This window comes from Homalodisca vitripennis, chromosome 1, assembly GCF_021130785.1.
Source record: "Homalodisca vitripennis isolate AUS2020 chromosome 1, UT_GWSS_2.1, whole genome shotgun sequence".
Classification (NCBI taxonomy): Eukaryota; Metazoa; Arthropoda; class Insecta; order Hemiptera; family Cicadellidae; genus Homalodisca; species Homalodisca vitripennis.
Window position 1 is genome coordinate 61405180 of NC_060207.1, and position 20558 is coordinate 61425737.

The following is a 20558-nucleotide window of genomic DNA, read 5'->3' on the forward strand; positions in this document are numbered from 1 at the left end:
CTTCCTTACCTCCTGGACCACACACAACGTACCAACAGAGTGCCTCCTCTAGCCTCGTATACCATACACATTATAACATGATAATGTCTTCCTTACCTCCTGGACCATACACAATGTACCAACAGAGCGCCTCCTCTAGCCTCGTATACCATACACATTATAACATGATAATGTCTTCCTTTACCTCCTGGACCACACACAACGTACCAACAGAGTGCCTCCTCTAGCCTCGTATACCATACACATTATAACATGATAATGTTTTCCTTATCTCCTGGACCATACACAACGTACCAACAGAGTGCCTCCTCTAGCCTCGTATACCATACACATTATAACATGATAATGTCTTCCTTACCCCCTGGACCATACACAACGTACCAACAGAGTGCCTCCTCTAGCCTCGTATACCATACACATTATAACATGATAATGTCTTCCTTACCTCCTGGACCACACACAACGTACCAACAGAGTGCCTCCTCTAGCCTCGTATACCATACACATTATAACATGATAATGTCTTCCTTACCTCCTGGACCACACACAACGTACCAACAGAGCGCCTCCTCTAGCCTCGTATACCACACACATTATAACATGATAATGTCTTCCTTACCTCCTGGACCATACACAACGTACCAACAGAGTGCATCCCTCTGCCTCCTGTACTATACACACCACAAAGCCAAACTCTTTAGAGAAGCGGAAGTTCACTTATATATTTTCGTTTTAAAACTATTGGCCAAAGACGATGTGCAATAGAGAACATGTATCGCGGCCTTACTTGACTTCAGGTGTGAAGATAAAAAAATGTCTCTTTTCATATACCCACAATAAACCAAGATCACTTTGGCATGCAGCTTGACTATTTGTAAGAAGTAATAACTTTTAACCAAGCTGAAACACAAACAAATTTAAGGTGTCGTACCCTAAAGTTTTTTATTACGTTAAAATAGTTTATGGAACGAGGCATTTAATTGTTACGTCTTTTAAAACCAAACAGCTTTTATACTCATATATGAACACTGTTATAGTTCTTATCAATACTTGAATACTATTTTATCCGTTTTAGAGAAAGAAATATATTTCAGTCTCTTTTTAATACGTAGCCTACTTACTTTTTTACCGAAATATTTTATTAACTTACGGAAAAACCAAAAGTACTAGAAAGTAAATACAATCCAAATAAAATCAAGATGGAGGTAGTTACTTAAAACAAATACTTAATTTTCTAAATACCGCATAAAAAGTAGCTATACGGTTTTTATCATTATGACTGAAGAGATTATTCCCCTATTTCGTGTTTATACATATGTGTATGAATAGAAATCAAATGTTTACATTGTTCAGGTGTTTGTATAATTATTTTATATACATATCAGGGGTTAATAAATAGTTCTTAAACTTTAAAAGTTCTTTTTGTGACATTGAAATACATCTAACTACAGGCCCCACGGTATTCCGATGTTCCTATGTTGTTTATCTTGTAAAAACTGGTGATAATTCAAGAAACGTTAATTGTTGCAGTTTTGTGTACTGTATGTTTTAATAAATCAGGTGAGTTATAATAATAAAATATATTTATATATTTTCAAACTGGGGTAATATTCTGCCTGTTTATAGTGATAAAATCCATATAACGAATTTTTATTTCTAATAATGCAGGTATCCGTATAACATGTCATATTTATTTTAAATTACCTCAATTTATAATACTTTTGGTATAATTTACAAAATGTAGCTGAACTAAAATTTATTATACAAATTTATACCGTACATTGTTATGTATACTCGTAGCAATGCATCACAATATTACACACTTTACCAAAGTTTCTCATGTCGTTGCTTACTTAAATATTCCGTAAACAGAGGAAATACAAATATTCAACAAGAATCATAATCATAGTATTTCTTAAGTGGAAACAAATGTTCCTTTATGCCAGTGCAGAAGATGTGAGCATTGCACCTTCTTATAATATATAATCTTGCATAACGAGAAACTTTCTACAATATATTAGGAATTTAGTGACATGTTTACATTGAAAATGAGTGCCGTGGTGAGGCCTCGTATATCACGAAGTCTGACTTCAGCCAACACTCACTTGCGGATTCCGGAATTCGGACAAGTAGATTCAGCCGTAAGGAACATGCTCATGGGAGCTAATGAATAATCACAAGTCTGCAACACGTGCGAGTGACTGGTGGCTGCTTACCATTCCAGCGGCGAGCCAATGTTTGGCCAAGAGAGGTGCGTGATGGTCACCGGTGACCCGGGCAGGTCACTAGCTGACCCCGTCTGAGGCTAATTAACTGTCGTCACCTGGCAGCCCCCTTTCACCCACTCGTTTCGCACACGAGTAGATCAAAGAAAAAACCGCATTAGTTTCGTGAAGTTACATTAATTTAAATAATTTAACATTAAGTTAATAGTTAAAAGTAATAGTTACACAAGTGAAGACTTTGCAGTTTTTGAAGAAAAACTCTGTGCTCTAATTGAAAAAATTATAAATAATGTAATAATTACATTTGATACTCACAACGTAGTGCAATACAAAGTCATCTTGAAAAAGGTTTGGGTTTCACCAGAAATATTAATGGCTTTTTTACGAAAAATGTAAGGTTCCGATTTTCTAAATATGTTCAAGCATTTTTGCAAGATACTTTGGATCCAGGTTGTCGTGTGGTCTTTCATCAAAAGATAACGAAAAAGGAGATATTAAAACGGTTCTAAACAAACGTAGACGATTGCAAACTTATTCTGTTCTATTTTAAATACTACAAAGGTGACAAAGAGACATAAACTTAAAATGAACAACTGGTGCTAGGTGGATTGTGATATCATATTCTTTACAGTCTATTTCAGAGTTTTAATGTAAAAAATTATAGTCAAATCCAACTAGTTTCTAATTAATTTATAATATAACATGGGCCATTACTGTGATGCAAGTCGGTGAAACTAAATATTTTATTTCAAGTAATGTATTTGTATTTATTGAACTTATAACAAAAAACATTCAGCGCTGATAGATCGTTTCGTACAGAACGTAGCGAAAGTCCTTGCCGTACTGACTAACATTTTCCGAACTATTGGACTGTCCTTTGGGACTCTCTTGTCAAGCGTTATCGTGCAGATAGACGGACAAACAACGAGACGATTTAGGAAGGACCTGTGGGGAATCGATTATTGGTCAAGAACTTTAACCCAAAAACTAAATCTCCTCCGTCGATTTTATACAAAAATTATAAGGATGTACGTAATTATAACAAAGCTAATTGAGTGAGTGTCACGAGTCCGATCGTTATGTGCTCCCCGCTCTACTATTACAGCCCGTCTACCGCTGTCTACCGCTGTGCTGGTCTAATGTTGCACATTATCCGCACCAGCGCAGGTCGGATTTTCCGCTGCATCGGCCCGGCACGTACGGGCTGGGACGTTGAGCAAGTCAATACCGCTTGTGTAACGCACGACAACATCCAGTTCCAGTTACTGAACCAGTCCGACCGATTAATGTTTAATGGTCGCTCTCGACGGATTCTCCATCGTAAAACAATTAGACACGAAAGCGAAGACTGATGGATGTGGTGAGTTTTTGTCTCACCCAGCGTAAGCATCGAATAGCTTACATTCGATGGATGTACATATTATTTCAGCTTGAAATAGATGTGGATAAATGTATTACTAGGTTCCACTATTTAGAAAAAGATTTCGTTAATGTTATTTTGTTATGAGACTTTTAAAAACATTTTAAAAAGCGTACGACGACACTTTAACACACATATGTATAGAACACGTAAATATCGCATGTTAACTGTCTTTAGACATGACAATTGCAATGCTCCACAGGCAGATGTAAGTTAATAATTAAATTAATTACTTAACATTTTTATTGTTTTCATGCTGTAAGTGGTATACGGAAGGGAAGTATCTCGCTCGCCCGAGAAACACAGAATTCCCGTACAAACAAGTAACATTACAGTTTTGTACGAAACGGTTACCTGTAATTGCAAAAAGAAAACAAAGTTCCAAAGTTTCCCGGCGTCCGCGGTGTGTGATGGTTGTATAATCTCGCAGTTAATCATTCTGTGAAGGAACGTGCCCAAGATTATCCAGGAAAGTCTGTGACTGGCGGCGTCGTGTCGTGAGGCTCTCTGGAGGTTAGGAATTCTCTTGGCTTCGCCCCTAGGAGCACTTTTACCCGGCCGTGGTAGGGTTTACACAGAACTTATTTATTGTTCACGTGTCAAGTTCTTTTCAGCCGAAAAACAATTACGACTTTCCGTTGAATCGTTTCATTTGATAGAGTTCCGTCGACTCCACCTTCCGCAACCTTCCGTTCTCTTTTCGCAATTTTTCCACACATTGACTTCTCTCCCTCGAGGCCGATGTCTCTTTCGTCTGCAACACTGACGGCGACACGTTTCAAGAAACGCGACTCAAAATTGCTAGGGAATAAATTATTACCTACTAGGTGTTAACGCTACGTATAAAATCTGGAGTACATGTTTATTGCAAGGAATTATGAGCATTTGGTCTAAGAACCACTTCTAAAAGTTTTAAAGAACGTCATAATAACATAATATATTAAGAGTAAATTACGGTTTCACATTTACGTAGTACTGTTTTTGTTGCTTAAACTGGTCGATATTTTGCAGTGTTATGCCTATTTATTTTTTTAAAGAAAGTGTTTACATTCATTTTTAAACCAGTAAACAGTTTATTTAATTTATTTGCAAGATACGAATACTAAGAATAATGTTTGTTTGTTATTTAATAAAACGTACCAGATTTTGCGGAATTTTTACATAATGAGCCTTTAATAATATAAACTTTGTGATTTTTCAAAAACATAAGGAATTTTAAAATTTAGTAGGAAAATTTGACTTTTAATTTTACGCGTATTTTGATAATGTTTTTAAGAATTTGAGACTTACAAAAAATTAGTTTATGTTTGTGTTTTTGCACTTTGGTGTCCAAATATCTTGACTTTCTCAAACTGGTAGTACTATTTCAGACTCAGAATAAACACGTTTTAAATTTAATTAATGAAAATCGTGTACTCGTGTGCTTTAAGGAGGTAATTAAATTTTCACTAACTTTTTACTATGCATCCAATACTACACTGTCTTTGCTATGCTTTTACAAAAGAAAAGTTAGATCAGTAAGCTCACAAACGAACACAAATAATGCTTAATATTTCCATTACTTGTCATTGAGTAATGTGAGAAAACCCAGCAGGGATCACTTCTGTCTGGTTCATACCTTCCAGTTGAACCTAGGAATTGGCACAGCAAAAACCGATATGTCACTTAAATCTGGATAACCTTATGGATGTCCAGGAGCGGCACATCACTAACTGCAAATGTTGAGGTTCTAGGGGTGCAAGGGTAATTCGATAGATCTAGTCTACTGCGGGAGATGACTGTTGGAGTTGGTGAGGTTCGTCCCCTAAGTGTCAGAGGTTTTTGCTAACCTCAACATAAGTGTGCCACCCCCCTCCCCACCTGCTGTGATTGGAGAGACTGGTTCAGAGCTGGCCTCCCCTTCTTTCGAGGGGACATGGCGAGATTATTCCCCTAAATTCTCCCACATGTATCTCGATAGGAATCGGCCCCTACCCCCAACCTTATCCATCAAGAATATCCTGTCACTCCGGAAACAGCGCAAATGTACTTATAGGACTAGGTGCAAATTACAAGCTTCTTGTCCTAAGAGAAAAAAATGTGAGGAAAGCTTTGACGCTACTCATAACAGTGGCATAACCTAGGATTGGTAGGACAATGTATCTTTTAGTTATAGAAAATGTTTAATAATTATTGACCAATTTAAGAATTTCTTGTTATTCAAAAGGAACTAAATGTACAAAACTAAAGAATCTTAATATGATAAACGAGTTAAAAAATTGTAATGTTTTAAACAGATATATTATTAGACATAGTATAGCAGAATGTTGAATTGAACAATATTATGAAGTCGAAACCGCAATAAATTATTGGGGTTTATTTACACTAAAGTAAAAACTTTTCTGTCTTTAGTTAAATATGTTGCAAGTAAGAAATTATTTAAAAAAATATATTATCCAATTCATCTGTTTTACAAAATTTAAGATGCCAAAACAGAGCCTATCTACTCTATTCTAGTTAATCTTTGGATTTTAAAATTAAGAAACAAAAAAAACTAATAATTTCACGTTTAATTTCAACAACCCACTGTCTGGTTGTTGAGAACGACAATCCTCCGGTTCGAACCAGTTCGAGAAATAAATCCAAGATTGCCACGATACGGATGTTTTTGTTTCAAAGGTCGACGAGCAAATAAACTAGATCAGTCTATTTTAAAAGCGTAGATTAAGATCTGTAATGTACGAGTTATGGGCTTGGGAACAAGGCGACGCGACCACAAGAGAGGTCTTGATTGTGGTGGATAGCTATCATCACCGTCATAATCATCATCACTAGGATCCGATCACACGACCAGAACATCGCACCACAGAAATCGTGCCCTCTTAGTTTTCCCTGATGACCTTTCACAAGCGCTTCCTCGATAGCTCAATCGTTCCTTATCATGAATTTTGGCATCTAAAGGTTATCTTGGTGTGGAAATTTCAGATCAAATAAAGTGCTACTAGTGGTAGACGTGATTTTTATGAGATGTGTCGACATTTTCTAAGGTGGAAGGAAGGGTATTATTAAATTTAGGATTCCAAGTAATTTTTTAAAAAAGAAAGAAATAATGTTGGATTAAAAGTTAGTTTTTCTAAACGAAATGGATAATTACTTTATTGAAATACATTACACCCATCATCAACCAACCACCAAAAGATTCACTATCATTGCTAAAGTTTACAGTAGTATCAATATTATTTGTTTAAAACCCTTATTAACGGTGGTTAATTTGGAAAAAAAACACGTTTTCTGGCATTTACCATACTCAAATAAAAATAAATATAATGTTCATAAATTCAAATTAGTTTTTAATTTTGGTATGTTTTTTGATATCATAAGAAAAGGACTCCAATCCTCGAAACGTATAGTTGTATTTTTGTAACATCAACGATGGAAAATGTCTGGTAGCCTGTAATCTTTCCTTATCGTCTGTAATTTTATCGTTAAGAAAAAGTATAAAACTATGATTTTACTGCAAATTATGAATTTCGATTTTCAAAAGTCTTAAAGAGTTATTTTTGTGTAGCGAATTTCACAAAATAAAACAAAAACACTCCTCAAGTGAATCCAAAAATAATATTCCTCCACTACATTGTAACTATTGAACTCAGTAATCAAAGATATCACAGCTACTAAAACGGTGTTCATGAGGTTTACGTATCACGTATTCGTTATAAAGAGTAACAAAACATTGATCAAGACAGAAAAGACTAATTGAAAGAAATTAGAAGATATCATTAGTTCCAGATGAAGTTTCAGATGTTATTTATTGGTTGAATTAAATTGTATGAAAATAGTAATCCACACTATAATGTTAGTATGTCACGAATATAATTTACATAATTATTAAAAATGTGATCGGCATAGCTAAGCAGTATTATGTTCAATAAATGTATCATTATTGATCATAATAAATTATCTTTTTAAAGTCTAATATTAGTGCAGGAACACAAACAATGACAGATGAAGAAATAATATTAACTTATTTAAAATTTTAAACATAAATAACTTTGTTTAAGATAATTAGAAATTGTACGAAAATGTAAGGAATAAATTACTATTATCAAGTACAATAACGGTGTAATACTCCCGAAATGATCTCAGAAACATAACAATTCACGGTTAAACCGAGCCGAATTGCCACAATCAATTTGCTGACCCCTTTTCCAATATGATATCAATTGAGACCTAAATAACAGTAGATAGCCGCCCGCGCGAGCGCCATTGTAATACAGTAATCAGCTGATTATGGGTCGAGTTACGTCACGTGCTGTTACGATCCTATCAGCCGATATTAACACTGGAATCTGCAGCTCGTAAATCAATCAGGGTGCCACATTAGCAGCACTAGCACTGGCCGCTCGCTCGCGCCGCTCCGGCTGCTGCTGCAACCGGTATTGAGTAACTCGCCCCCCGTCCGGCGCGGCGGCCGCCACAGTCCGACATTCGTCCGCTCACTTTTTAAATGGGGTTACTGCAAATACCAACTTGTGCAAACAACTGTCTATCGGTAGATCTCGTGTTGCCTACATTACACTCAGAACTGGTGCACTTTATGTTGGATGCCGATGGTGGCCTGGTTCTGTACGAGCAGAGGCCGAGCAATATTTTTGAAACGCCAAATATGGTCGGAAATTGATTTCGGAGAAGAGATTTTTCTTTAAAGGTCAGCATATCCACTTAAGTTAATTCGGTCATACCTAATGTTAATTACGATTCTATTCAAGTTTTCTGGTTTACATAATCTGGTTTGATGAACCAGAAACCAACGTAACGTTGTTTCTTCAAATTAATAATATGAGGAATGTATTGTTTTTCTTCTTACGGAATTAAAGAGAAATGAGCATACTAATTGTTAGGTTTTCATGATATTTTATTTCATTTTTTAACCTTGGTTAAAAATTATGTGTTATTTTTATTTTTAAATCTTTATTCGAAATGTTCTTCTACTATTTATTATGTACGCGTTTATATGCATATCAATGACGGTTTAATGAAATTAAAAATCCAATTTAAGTGAGCATATGTTATTAAAATTATTTTTATATTAATATAAAATACTCAATTAACCATTTAATGTTTTGAAATAGTTAATTAATTACTTACACGACACATTTGAGAAATTCAGTCACCAGAGCTGCTTGAAAATAACAATTTTTATGTAGCATGATTTTTCTAAATAATGCATAAGTTAAAACTGTGTGTGTTATCATAGCTAATATAGACAAGGATAAACATGTTAATATTAAAAATTTAGGTAGGAGTGCCTTAATGAATAATGAGTTAATTTATTATATCACATTTTTGAGTTTGTATACTTGTTTGAGGCCTCTTTTGCCCCTCGAAATCGTTTATTTTATGACGGAGGTTGGTGCTGTCTTTTTAGCTGATTGACCAACCAACACCTTGGAAAAAAACTATTTATAGTTCATTTTAAGTGCAACATTTTCATATAGGATCAAGTAACCAAGTGATCCTTTTCTAAAGTAATGTGATAAAAAATTAATGTTTAACGTAATCATATTGTTCAAAGTAAATTAATCATGCCCAAAAGAGTTTATCCAATGCTTCACGTGCCACTAAAACAGTAAAATAATTCCTTACCTTAAAGCTTTTATACGCGTGCCAAACCTTGCTTTATTAATATTTACGGAGGAATAACATTTAACCATACAATAATTTATCACAATAAATTTATAAATAATTTAGTAAACTAACAAAAAATGGATTGTTTTTATTTGTGCATACGAAATCTAGTTTTTGTATAGTTCAATACTACCAGATTACAGGAATGTATAAAATCCAGTATGTTAAATAGAGATGGGTTACTTAAAATTGGCATTCTCACGGGGGATCAGGATACACTTAGTTTGATGATGAAGAGGAGTCCGTGCTGTGCAAGTAAATGCCGAGAAGTCTTCAGATACCGAACAGTCATCACTCGAATTGATTACCTACCTTGTAACAGTTCTGCTCTGTAGGCTACAAAGCGCATTCATTTACAACGTAACAAGTTACTCAACCGTATCGGTTACTGTAATGTAAGCCTCCCTGCCAATACGTACAAAGGAACCCCAGTGATCGCCCCGGGGACAGGAGTGTGCGGAAGTCGGTGAAGGCCTCCGGTGGATCAGAGAAAGTAACATCTTTGTACGTTCCCGTTGTCACCCACCTCGTGCAGTACGTACTTGAGTAACTGAAAAACTGACATCGGCGAGACAGCCGTTTAGGCTTTCACTACAATTGGTGCATAACAGAACAGCAATAATAACAATAGCGAAAGCAGAAACGATAGCGACGGAAAAAGGGTGGTTTGCCAAGATTCTATTTGGCTGGTATGTTTAAAAGGTACTCTAGTACTGAACTACTTCTTCTTGACAAACTTTAGTTTATAGTCCATCTATAATATATGTGGGAAAGAGTTTACCTTTTAATATTTAATTGAAAATATGAAATGCATTTATGTCCAACAAACACAAATGGAAAAAGGCAAAGCGAGATAATGCACTAAAACGTATATAAACGAAGAACCTTCACTATTTTAAAAGGTCAAAATACAACATTGATGAAAAAAATAAAAGAAAGATTAAATATATTAGGTATGGAGTGCTCACAGCTGCAGTGGAATTGTGTGAAAAAGTAGTGAACCTTACGTCAAAAAGAAAATATTGCATGTATGTGTGTGTCTGTATATTGAGTTTCTAAAAGTACATAATTTAGTATATATATATATATATATATATATATATATATATATATATATATATATATATATATATGATGTATACTCTGTTGAAACTAACGTAACAAAGCTCCAATCGGAATCCAAAAGAAATCGAACGGAAAAATTAATAATCTTGTCAGTTCGATATAAAAATAACAAGAGAAAACTGAAACACCTGCAAGTTCATATTAGAGATTAATTATGCATTTAACATTTAGAACGGACGGAAAGGACAAGTAGTAACGACCTCAAGGTTCCTTTCCCTTTCCGGATGAAGTATTTATGGTCTGAGATATCGTAGACAGTCGCAGCGTTCGGTCAAAAAGGTTATTTATCGTGAGGTACAGAGGTAATTGGGGAGACAGTGGCCGTAGTGTCCACGACCTGACCACGCCTCTGTTGCGTCATCATAATCTACTCTAGTCGGGTGTGACGTTCCCTCCGCGCCGGTCATCCTACCCTGTCTGAGCGCCTCACAGTCAATACGTTCTTGTCAGTTGAAATCCATGCAGCAATCAACGAGTGGAGAAATTTTAACTTTGAAGCAACGTAAAATAATAAGTCAACATACTTTCCTTTGTAATAAAATAAAATATGCTTGTGTCAATGTATGTAGCACTCCAAGATGGAAATAAATCGTGAAACTCTAAATATGAAAATTAGCAATATCTAAGTATTTTTCAAAAGTTGCAAGCAGGATTCGAGCGACCTGAGTTGTCCGTGGTAATTATTAAAACATATTAGATATCTTTCTTCAGATCTCAGCACGTATGTGCGTCTATCTGTCCGTATATGCGATAACTCAATCACAAAAACGGAAAAAACTCCAACAGAAAGGTATAGAGCCTTTCTTTGTATACAGGTCGTATATATTTGAAACATGGTACATGTGTTGATCTTGTTCGAGGAAGAATTGTATCAGTTTTGGGATCAACAGTTAAAAGAGGAGGTTATAGTTATGGTTACTTTGGTAAAGACTTTCATGCCGTTCTGTCGAGACTAGATAACTATATAACCTTTGGGTGTTCTCATCCCCTCGTGATGTATGAATGGTTAGTAAAAACCCCTAACCTTAAATCATTGAATTGATTTAAAGAAGCCTATCTTTTACATTCCTTTTCGCTAAATGGTTATCCCGGAAAACCATAAAAAGAAGCATATGTATCAACCACGGATAATATCTACTTCCTGGAACAAAATATCGACTGCAGATCGAGAGTTCTTGTAAATCATTCATATGACGCGACTTAAGTGAATGTCTGTTGGACAGTCGCGCCGAAGGGAGAGTTGTTATATCTACAGCTTCCTCTGATTTTTTTTCCACTCTGACACCCACAACCATGTTCTAAATTTCTCTATGATAAATAATATTTTTGAAATTCTACTTTGATAAGTAAGAATATAATCTATGTAAATATCAATTTATTTCATCTTCACCAACAAAAGTAGCTTTATAGTATTCTACACTTAGGAATTTCTTGGGAATTACTTCATTAAACTAATGTGTATGTGGTATGAGCCAATGGACACCCATGCATACCATAACCAGAGTTTTTTCAATCCACTGCCTCATAGAATATGAAGTAGGTAAGGTAATGGTAAATTTGTGAAATAAACAATCAATGTTGGAATCTGAATCATCTCGGATAACCGACCTTTGAGGGCCCACGCCTCGCAACAGGTCTAATAACCTCGGTACTACCGCGTGATTTGCAACTCTCCTACGGCGGCTATCTCCACCGTCCCGTGCTAACAAATGGGCCGTCACGCCAGGCCACGCCGCGCCCCAGCTGCGGGTGAAACAGCAGGCCGTGACATGAAGGAGAGCGGCAGATCATTAATTTAATGAAGTGGCCAGCTAATGCAAGCAGCCGTGTTGTATACTACGGAGTGAAATGTATAAATGATCACAGTCCATGTCGGAAGTGACGGTTTTGCAAGTAATGTTTTACATCTGCAGGACCGTATAGAGTTGTAGGAGCCCCAGGGCTACAGACCGAGGTGCGAATTACATTAATTGAGTTAAATCATAGAATTATCATCACAGATAGAAAGTTTTATGTCATTCCACTAACGCTAGTATTAATATACACAACATTGTATATGTCGATCAAGAGTCTCATCTGATAAAAAATGCGTGTGCTGACACTCTAATTCACATGTACACAACAAAAATACAAACATAACTTACAAAAATAAGAAATTATCAAGTACAAGGCCTCAAGGCAGAGGCATACTATTAACGAAATTTGAACACAGTTGCTAATATTTTGAACATATCATTAGTTCAGCAGCAATAACGGGACGGTGTTCTCGGTTAATTTCTATGCAGAAGCCAGTAGCTAGATAAAATAACAAAAATGTGCAAAAGCTTCTTAGTGATCGACTACAGATGTACTGATCCAGTGAATAAAAACGTTTGTATTTGTGGTATCTATATATATCCAATATATTATGTACGTCATATAATTTACCCGTCTCCTTTTTTATGGTTTCATTCATGTTTCTGGCAAAAAAAACTTTTTGACGGTATTTATTGAATTCGTGAATTTATGACGTAAACATCAATATAAACTTATATCTTTTGAGTACACACTGTGTGATGCTCTATTGAAGTCTGTTCATTTCAATCTTTTCTGAGATACACATTTGATTCAGGAAAATACTATATAAACCAATGTAAATTGAAAACACGGTTCTGTAATAGAAAGGATGAAAATTACGTATTGTGTCTGATAAATTTTTATAGTAATCTAGCTTTGGTCACTTCACATAAATATCGCGTATTTAGCTTTTTGGCGTCCACCTAAAAGGGAGAGCATTTGATGGTTCTTAACTCCTGTCCCATCTATTGAATCATCTACTCAATACGTTTATTACGGCACATGTTGTACCATACCATATTTATGGTTTCATTGCTATAAAACCTCATAGTTTTTTTCAGATTGAAACTTGTCTTGTACGAATACATTCTTCCCTATCACCAACTTCCAAAAATTACTTTATCCCTAGGGTGCTTTTGTTGAGGCTACGGCCCTGCGTGTGGACGATTCTCTGCAAGTCACTGAGCTCTGATACTAATGAACTCACCTCTCTCTCACGCTACTACCTACTTATCCACTTATCAGTTTGTTTGCACTTTCGTTGACCTTTTATTTTCAATCATGGTTCAGTTAGTAAAATAACAGTTTCTTGTGAATGAAGAGAATTCAATGTCACGTTTCTTGAGGAGTGTTTACAATTTAAATTTTACTTTTAATGAGTCATTGAGCTGTAATTGAAGAGGTTGCCTCAAACTGATGAACTGAACAACGCTAATAAACACACACAGCAGACGTTCTATATTGCGCTTAGTACAACACGAGTAGAACAGCTCTACATAATTGGCCACTGGTGAACGCCCAAAGTTCAAGGCAGTTTTAGTAACAATTTCCGTCACTTTAGAAGGCATTCCGTGATTTAAACTCTGTTGTGAAATGGGATCGATAAGAGCCTCAGAAATTGAGGAAAGTGAGCCGGAGGAACTGTTTGGCAAGAGGTTGGGCAAGAGGTTTAGAATGGACACTACCGAGCGGCTAGCAATGGAATACCGAAGACAATAGGCAATGAGCACGCGCAGACTCGGGCATGGAGCACGTGTTGGTGCGGGTTCACAGCCACGGGCCACCGATTTGTCACATGACACCTGATTTAGCGGTTAGGCAACTTGTGTCATTCACCATCTGTTGCCATAAGTGAGTGATTGGTAGTACAGTCTACTAAACATAATTAACATCTTGAAAGAATAGTTTTATGTGTTGATTTGGGTAATTTGGCCGCAGACTATTCATTTGTTGTTCATACTGAAAATCAGGAGGGGTGACAACATTAACACACATTCCCCTACTTGTACCTATATAGGATACTTCAGTTTGGGGAATTAACAGTCTTTGTCATCTTGATAGCACATTCAACAGGCAGATGTGAGCTGGAATGTTATTTTCCTTAATTTTTAAACTAAATTAGGTCACAGCCGGTTAAGATGAAAATACGTGATACAGAAAATTATCAGAACATATGAGTATTTGCAGGTGTTCGAATCAGAATTTTGGCACTTTTACCAAAATCTATGGGCCTATGAAAACGGTTGAAGATAGAATATTAATGTCTACTGTAGTAATATAAAATATGATATGTTTTTTTTTTACAAACAAATGATTATAATATAAATTACTAAAACATAGATCACTCTCTGAAGGACTCATGTACATACTTACTTATCTTCCTTCGTCCATGGGCTAAGCATACTCATCAGCTCTCTGATTCTTGAAATAGGCTACTTCCTTACTATACGTTTAGTAAACGAGTTAATGTAAGTTCTGCCGAGGGTATCCGGCCATAAATAAAACTATTTTGGATCTAAAAGTATATTGGTGCAAATTTTAGTTCTCTATTTTAATTTTATTACAATTTTAGCTAACCGTTCTTCGGAATAATGAATTTATTATTGCAGTAAATTAATAAGGTAGTCTACATATAAAATACACACAAATCCAGTGAATAACGATCTTATAATACCATATCAACAGCCTTAACACTAAAACGTAATTTCTGCAAATGCAATAACTATAATTACTACGATGTCTGTAGACCCAGTAATTAAATGTAGGGAGTAGCGGCAGAAATGTCAGGAACAGGAAATTAGTTGGTATTAGTTGGTGGTTTTAAGATTGCAGTTGTAAGTAACTGGCTCAGGACGACGTGACATGCAATAAATACAGCTGATTCAAAGGTGTAACCTTGAAAATGCCATGTGAAAGGCTGAGGAGACGACATTGGTAACACGACTGTCTTTTGATACAAATTGTAAAGTTACGAGTGATTATTAAAAAGCGATAAAACAAAATTGGGTCTGAAACTTTACTTACATTTTGAAAGCATAATACTATCAATAAGAATAATTCGATGTTCCTTAACAACACATAAATTAACTTCGATAAACCTTGGGAATATCGTGTGCCTATCTCCAACAAGGTATGAAAGAAAATGTTCAAGCACCTGTTGTTTTGTTGCAGTGGATCGAAAGTATTAGCACTTCTGATGTCCTGAACGTAAAATATAGGCGAAGAAATTAAGTATAAATAATAATAACAATTATTACTAGTTTCAGAAAGCCAGAAACACTATTCCTTTGATCAAATGTATTTCCGATAAAACAATGATTAAAATGTTAGTGTGGGTTTAGTTACACAGAAGTTATTCATCAAAGCTTGATCTTATCTGATAATTAAATTGTGAGTACTCAATTTTTTCATACAGACCTAGGTTAAAATATATGTATGTAGGTAATAGGTATAATTTCATACATTTTGCACCTACGTAATTTCGTAGTTTTCCACAATTGAAATCTGTGAAGGTACTTTGATGAGGAGAACATGGTACCCTAAGAACCTTGTTCGAATGAAAATCCTTATTTTTTGGTATATCAAGAATATGACAAATTAAGTATGTTAATATAAGCGATAACTAAAATACAATATATTTTGAAGATGTAGGTGTTCAAATTGTCCAAAATAAATATTAGCAAATATATACGAATTACTCAGTTAAAACTTAACTTTAAAAGAGAATTTCAAGATCGATAATAATGAAGAAAACTTGAAGAAAAATTTGAATCATTAACTTCATTAAAAAGCTGTTAAGGCGATGTCAAAGTATATTATTTTTAAATAGCACACCAGACGCTCCTGAGACGAGTGATAGTCACTGAAAGATATTTCAATCTTCTGATACATGTTAAAATAATTGGACTTTAAATCAAAAGAGCAGTGTTTTAGGGCTCTAAAAGCTAGTGAAACAGTTTTTATACATGCTAACGAAAGTATTTTACTGCAAAGTTCCATGATATTTGGTTGAATTGCTGTGTTAGGTCAATGTGGATGAATCCTTAAGTCGGTGTGGATCTTTTTCTTAGTTAAAATACTTATGTTGAAATCCTATGACCATTTGAAACAAAAGTATGTTTGAGGTAAATATTACAGCTTTTATACAAAATCGAAACACAGTTGTATATAATACCGCTCGCGTTACAGAATCTCAAATATACAATCAATCATAATTTATGATTAATTGTAATCCCTTAAAAAGAATTACTCATTTTCAAGCTGGGGCTGCTCAGCTTGCTGTATTTGTTTGTACCTCGATAATCGTTCTTGGAAAATATAAGTATTGGTCAATCTGATACAGTAAAGTGGTCTTACTTTCTAGTATATGTTTACTATATAATTAAATTTTCATTGCTCAGTCTAGGAATTATAACCCCACACCAGCGCTGAACGGACCAGCGCTAAACCCTCGATTGTGTTTGTACCATTTGCAATGGTTACGGGCTCGTTGCACTCGCTTGTCTCCTCAAATTATTGTAGTCGTAGTCGGGGAGCGAATGGTTCGTTGAGTCATGCTAGTACCTGGCCTCTCTTTGCTGTTTATTCCTTCAGATATTGTAAATAAGCTGTCCCACAGTATCAAAGAAAGTTAATTTCCATTGCCCCATTCTCATTTCTCATGACTCATTCATAATTTTTCCATTAATTTTAATGTTACAACAATTTTTATTTAAAATTATCCAAAATAAATTAAATGCTTACAGTTGAACCTGTGGACGTCCAGAAGTGGCACATTACTGACCACAAATGCTGAGACATTGACGAAAGGTAGTTGATAGCCTAGACATAAGGGTGAGCCACCCCTGTCCGCTTTGACTAGAGAAGCTGGTACAGTGCTGGTCTCACATTCTTCCAAGGACATATGGCTGAGATTAATGCCAAAAATCCTGCCTCATGGATCTTGACAGGCATTTTGGCCCTTTACCACCACTATTTTACGCATCCAGAATATACTGTCTCTCCGGAAGGAGCTACGGTTCCTTAAAACTAAGGCAAATTTCTCAGCTTCTTATCTTAAGAGAACAAATAAATTAAATAATACGAATTTGTCACAGTCCATTGATAATAAACATTAGATAATAATATTATCCTTGCTGTTTTTAGTATACAGTAACAGTTTGTATCTATTTTTATTATTGACTTGATCGGCTGCATAAATTAGTTTTAACCATGTTCACAGTAAATTTTCTTCGAATTACGTTTCAGAGTATATTTATGGGTTGCTTTTTGAAATAAAATGACGTATAAGGGCTGTAAACCTCGAGAGGTTCCAAAAACTACTCAATCGTCACTCTATCACTTTGTCAAATATTTAATTGTTAATTTAATATATTTTTCAAAACTGTAATGTTTGGGTTATACTTTTTAAAATTAATTGATAAGCGCGCAGCTTTACGTACATGTGATTAGTCGCTATCTGCAAATTCTAATGAAGTTAATAAAATTAATATATTCCTTTAATCTTTCTGTTGTAAATGTTTGAAACTTCAAAGTAAACACCAAACACACTTAAATCCTCTATGCGAGTTACGAAAAATATTCAAGACAAACTAAAAGTGTTGAACACACTTATTATATTGAACATTTCATAAATTAATGTTTTAATACCAAATGATAATATTTCGTGTACTTGCTGACACTGGCGGGAGTTTTATTTGTGTTTTTACAGAATTTGGGTGCTGTTTGGGCTTAGGAAATAATAGGAGATTTATAGTATAGTATGGGAAATCGAAACTTTGGGGTTGATACAAAATGAGGCTATTGAAATGAAACAAAATATTAGAGAATATCTACGAGTTTTGTACGACAAAAGTTACACTATAAAAAAAAATTATGGTTGCCTGTAAAGTCGGTTTTTACGGGCGAAGATTTTACGTGACAACGTCTTTTTCTCGGTAGAATATTTATTGATATGAATATTATTAAATTGCACAATAGGAACAAGGAATTGAATGAAAATAAGAATTGCACACATTTTAACTATAGAAATATATTTTGTTTACTAAAACATTGTACATAATTTGAAATTAATTAAAATTTGTTATTGTAAATGGTAAAGTTGAATAAAACATTTACTAAAATTGGAATTTGAAATTCTTGCTAAACACAGTTAAATTCTAACTCCGCGCGTGGTGATTGGTCGGTTTAGTTCGTTTGTTTGGTCGCACTGTTATGACAGGTTAGAGGTTATAATTTGTTATTTTAAATGTACGCGCTGTTCCTTCTCAATCGACTGAATTACGATTGATTGCAGAGTGATTTAAACTAATAATTTACTTAACACTATCAACATTTGTCAATAGTATGACATAACCTATAAACTCAGTTTCTCAACTTTTGTGTCAATCTAACAAAATTAATCAATCAATCATAGTTTACGATAATGAAATATCAGTGTACAATTATTTACCTTTATTGTTGTAGTTGTTGTAAATGACGAATCTAAGCACTCCACATTTTCACGAATAAACATAGTTATCTGCTTTATCCCGTGCGGCGGACCCACTGGACGGGCATCGTAACGTTACCGGGCGTTACACTTTTTCATGAGTGACTCCGAGCCGCAACCTAATTTAAGACGTTGTCACGTCAAAAGTTCGTCTCGGATGAACTCTGACACTTCTCACGAATGAACTATTGTGAGAGAGGTAGGATTTTGAAAACATAGAGAAAAGGCCAGAGCATTCAGTTTTATGTCAACATTGAGAGACTCAGAGCTGATGTTTTTATTTATTGACAATGCTGCCAACCAAATAAAATTAAAGCAGACTCTTGTCTGCTGATTACATCACTGTACTTAAGAAAACATGATTACATTAATATATTTTGTTAGTTACATAAAGAAAACTGTCAAATTATCATCCAACGACTCTGAAAGACTACAAAATATTATAAATTCTAATGTTTTCTTATGTTAATTTTGCCTAAAATACCGTAGCAGACTTCTGAACATGATTGTCCTTGATTTCGACCTTGGTTGATGCATTAGTTTAAACAAGTAATTGTATTCGCATTTATATTGTATAGCTTTAGTGTTTTGCAAGGCTTCAGGCAGACAAAAGTACGTTTTTAACCTATCTTTCTAAAAAACATTGTCCCCACTCAACCTGAGGAGGTCAAGGACATGTAACACCTCATTAGTGTAGACTAACCTTGGCTGTGATACTGTACTACATATACAATTGTAATCGTAGAGCTGGGGCGAGTATACAAGGAGTGGTGTATTTGGTGCCCGGTAATTTTGCTTTGAAGTTTTACAACATACATTTTGGCAGAAAACAAATATAATTTTTTTTTCTTGACGGTTGTAAGAATTTAAACAATAATTTAGTGGGATAATACAATCATGAAAAAAACGGCTGAAGATAAAGGTATTAATTTTTACAGCATGTACATAAAAGATGATTGGAAGGAGTGTCACAATTAATTTATAAACACACACACACACACACACACACACACACACACACACACACACACACACACACACACACATGTTCTTAATGAGACAAAGAATAAGAAAAAATAAGATTTGGGTCCCTATAAAAACGTCGGGGCTTTTAGTATTGAATATTGTAAACTAAATATTCTATACGATTCCTTACATCACATTTTACAACACATGACTTTTCAGTTCATAAAGAAAATTAAATAAACGAAATTTAGTTCAAAGAGAGCTAAACATTTATATATTTTAAATGGCGACCTTCTTAACAATAATATGTTATACTTTTTTGGGAAGAGGAGATTCAAGATAAATTATAGTTCCAGAATATTTTATTTGGAGCAGTTAATTTTGTAGATTCTTATAAAATAGTAAAAGTCATGGAGCCATACATATTTTAATGACGGATTTACATTACTTTGATAGGAATAGTTTTGAAATATATTATAGCTTGAAAAATATAGCTTCAGTCAATAGTATTCTAATGCCCTGAAGCAAATGTACTAGTTCTTTCCCCTTTTGTATAAACCACCGAGTAATTCTACTTTCAAGGACCTTGACATTCTGCAATATTCAACTGCCTAGCTGTAGGCGCTCTGCACCGCCTCTTATGGCAATTGTGCAATCACATTTGAATTAGAATTACTTTATATTCACATCTGCATGTTAGATGAAAGAGTAAACATAGATGTGTGAACCATAAAGTAATCTATACTAAATCCCGATTTCGAATGTTTGCAAAAGTGCTATGTTAAATGTTAGAGAATATATTTTAAATCATCAGGCAATCTTCGGACCG

At 34.8% G+C, this 20558-nt stretch overlaps 1 protein-coding gene across 1 annotated transcript in view; it reads right to left on the reverse strand.

The window, feature by feature from the left end:
- LOC124362832 (angiopoietin-4) overlaps positions 1 to 20558 on the reverse strand; it is a 265327-nt gene that overhangs the window by 60063 nt on the left and 184706 nt on the right. The window lies entirely within an intron of this gene.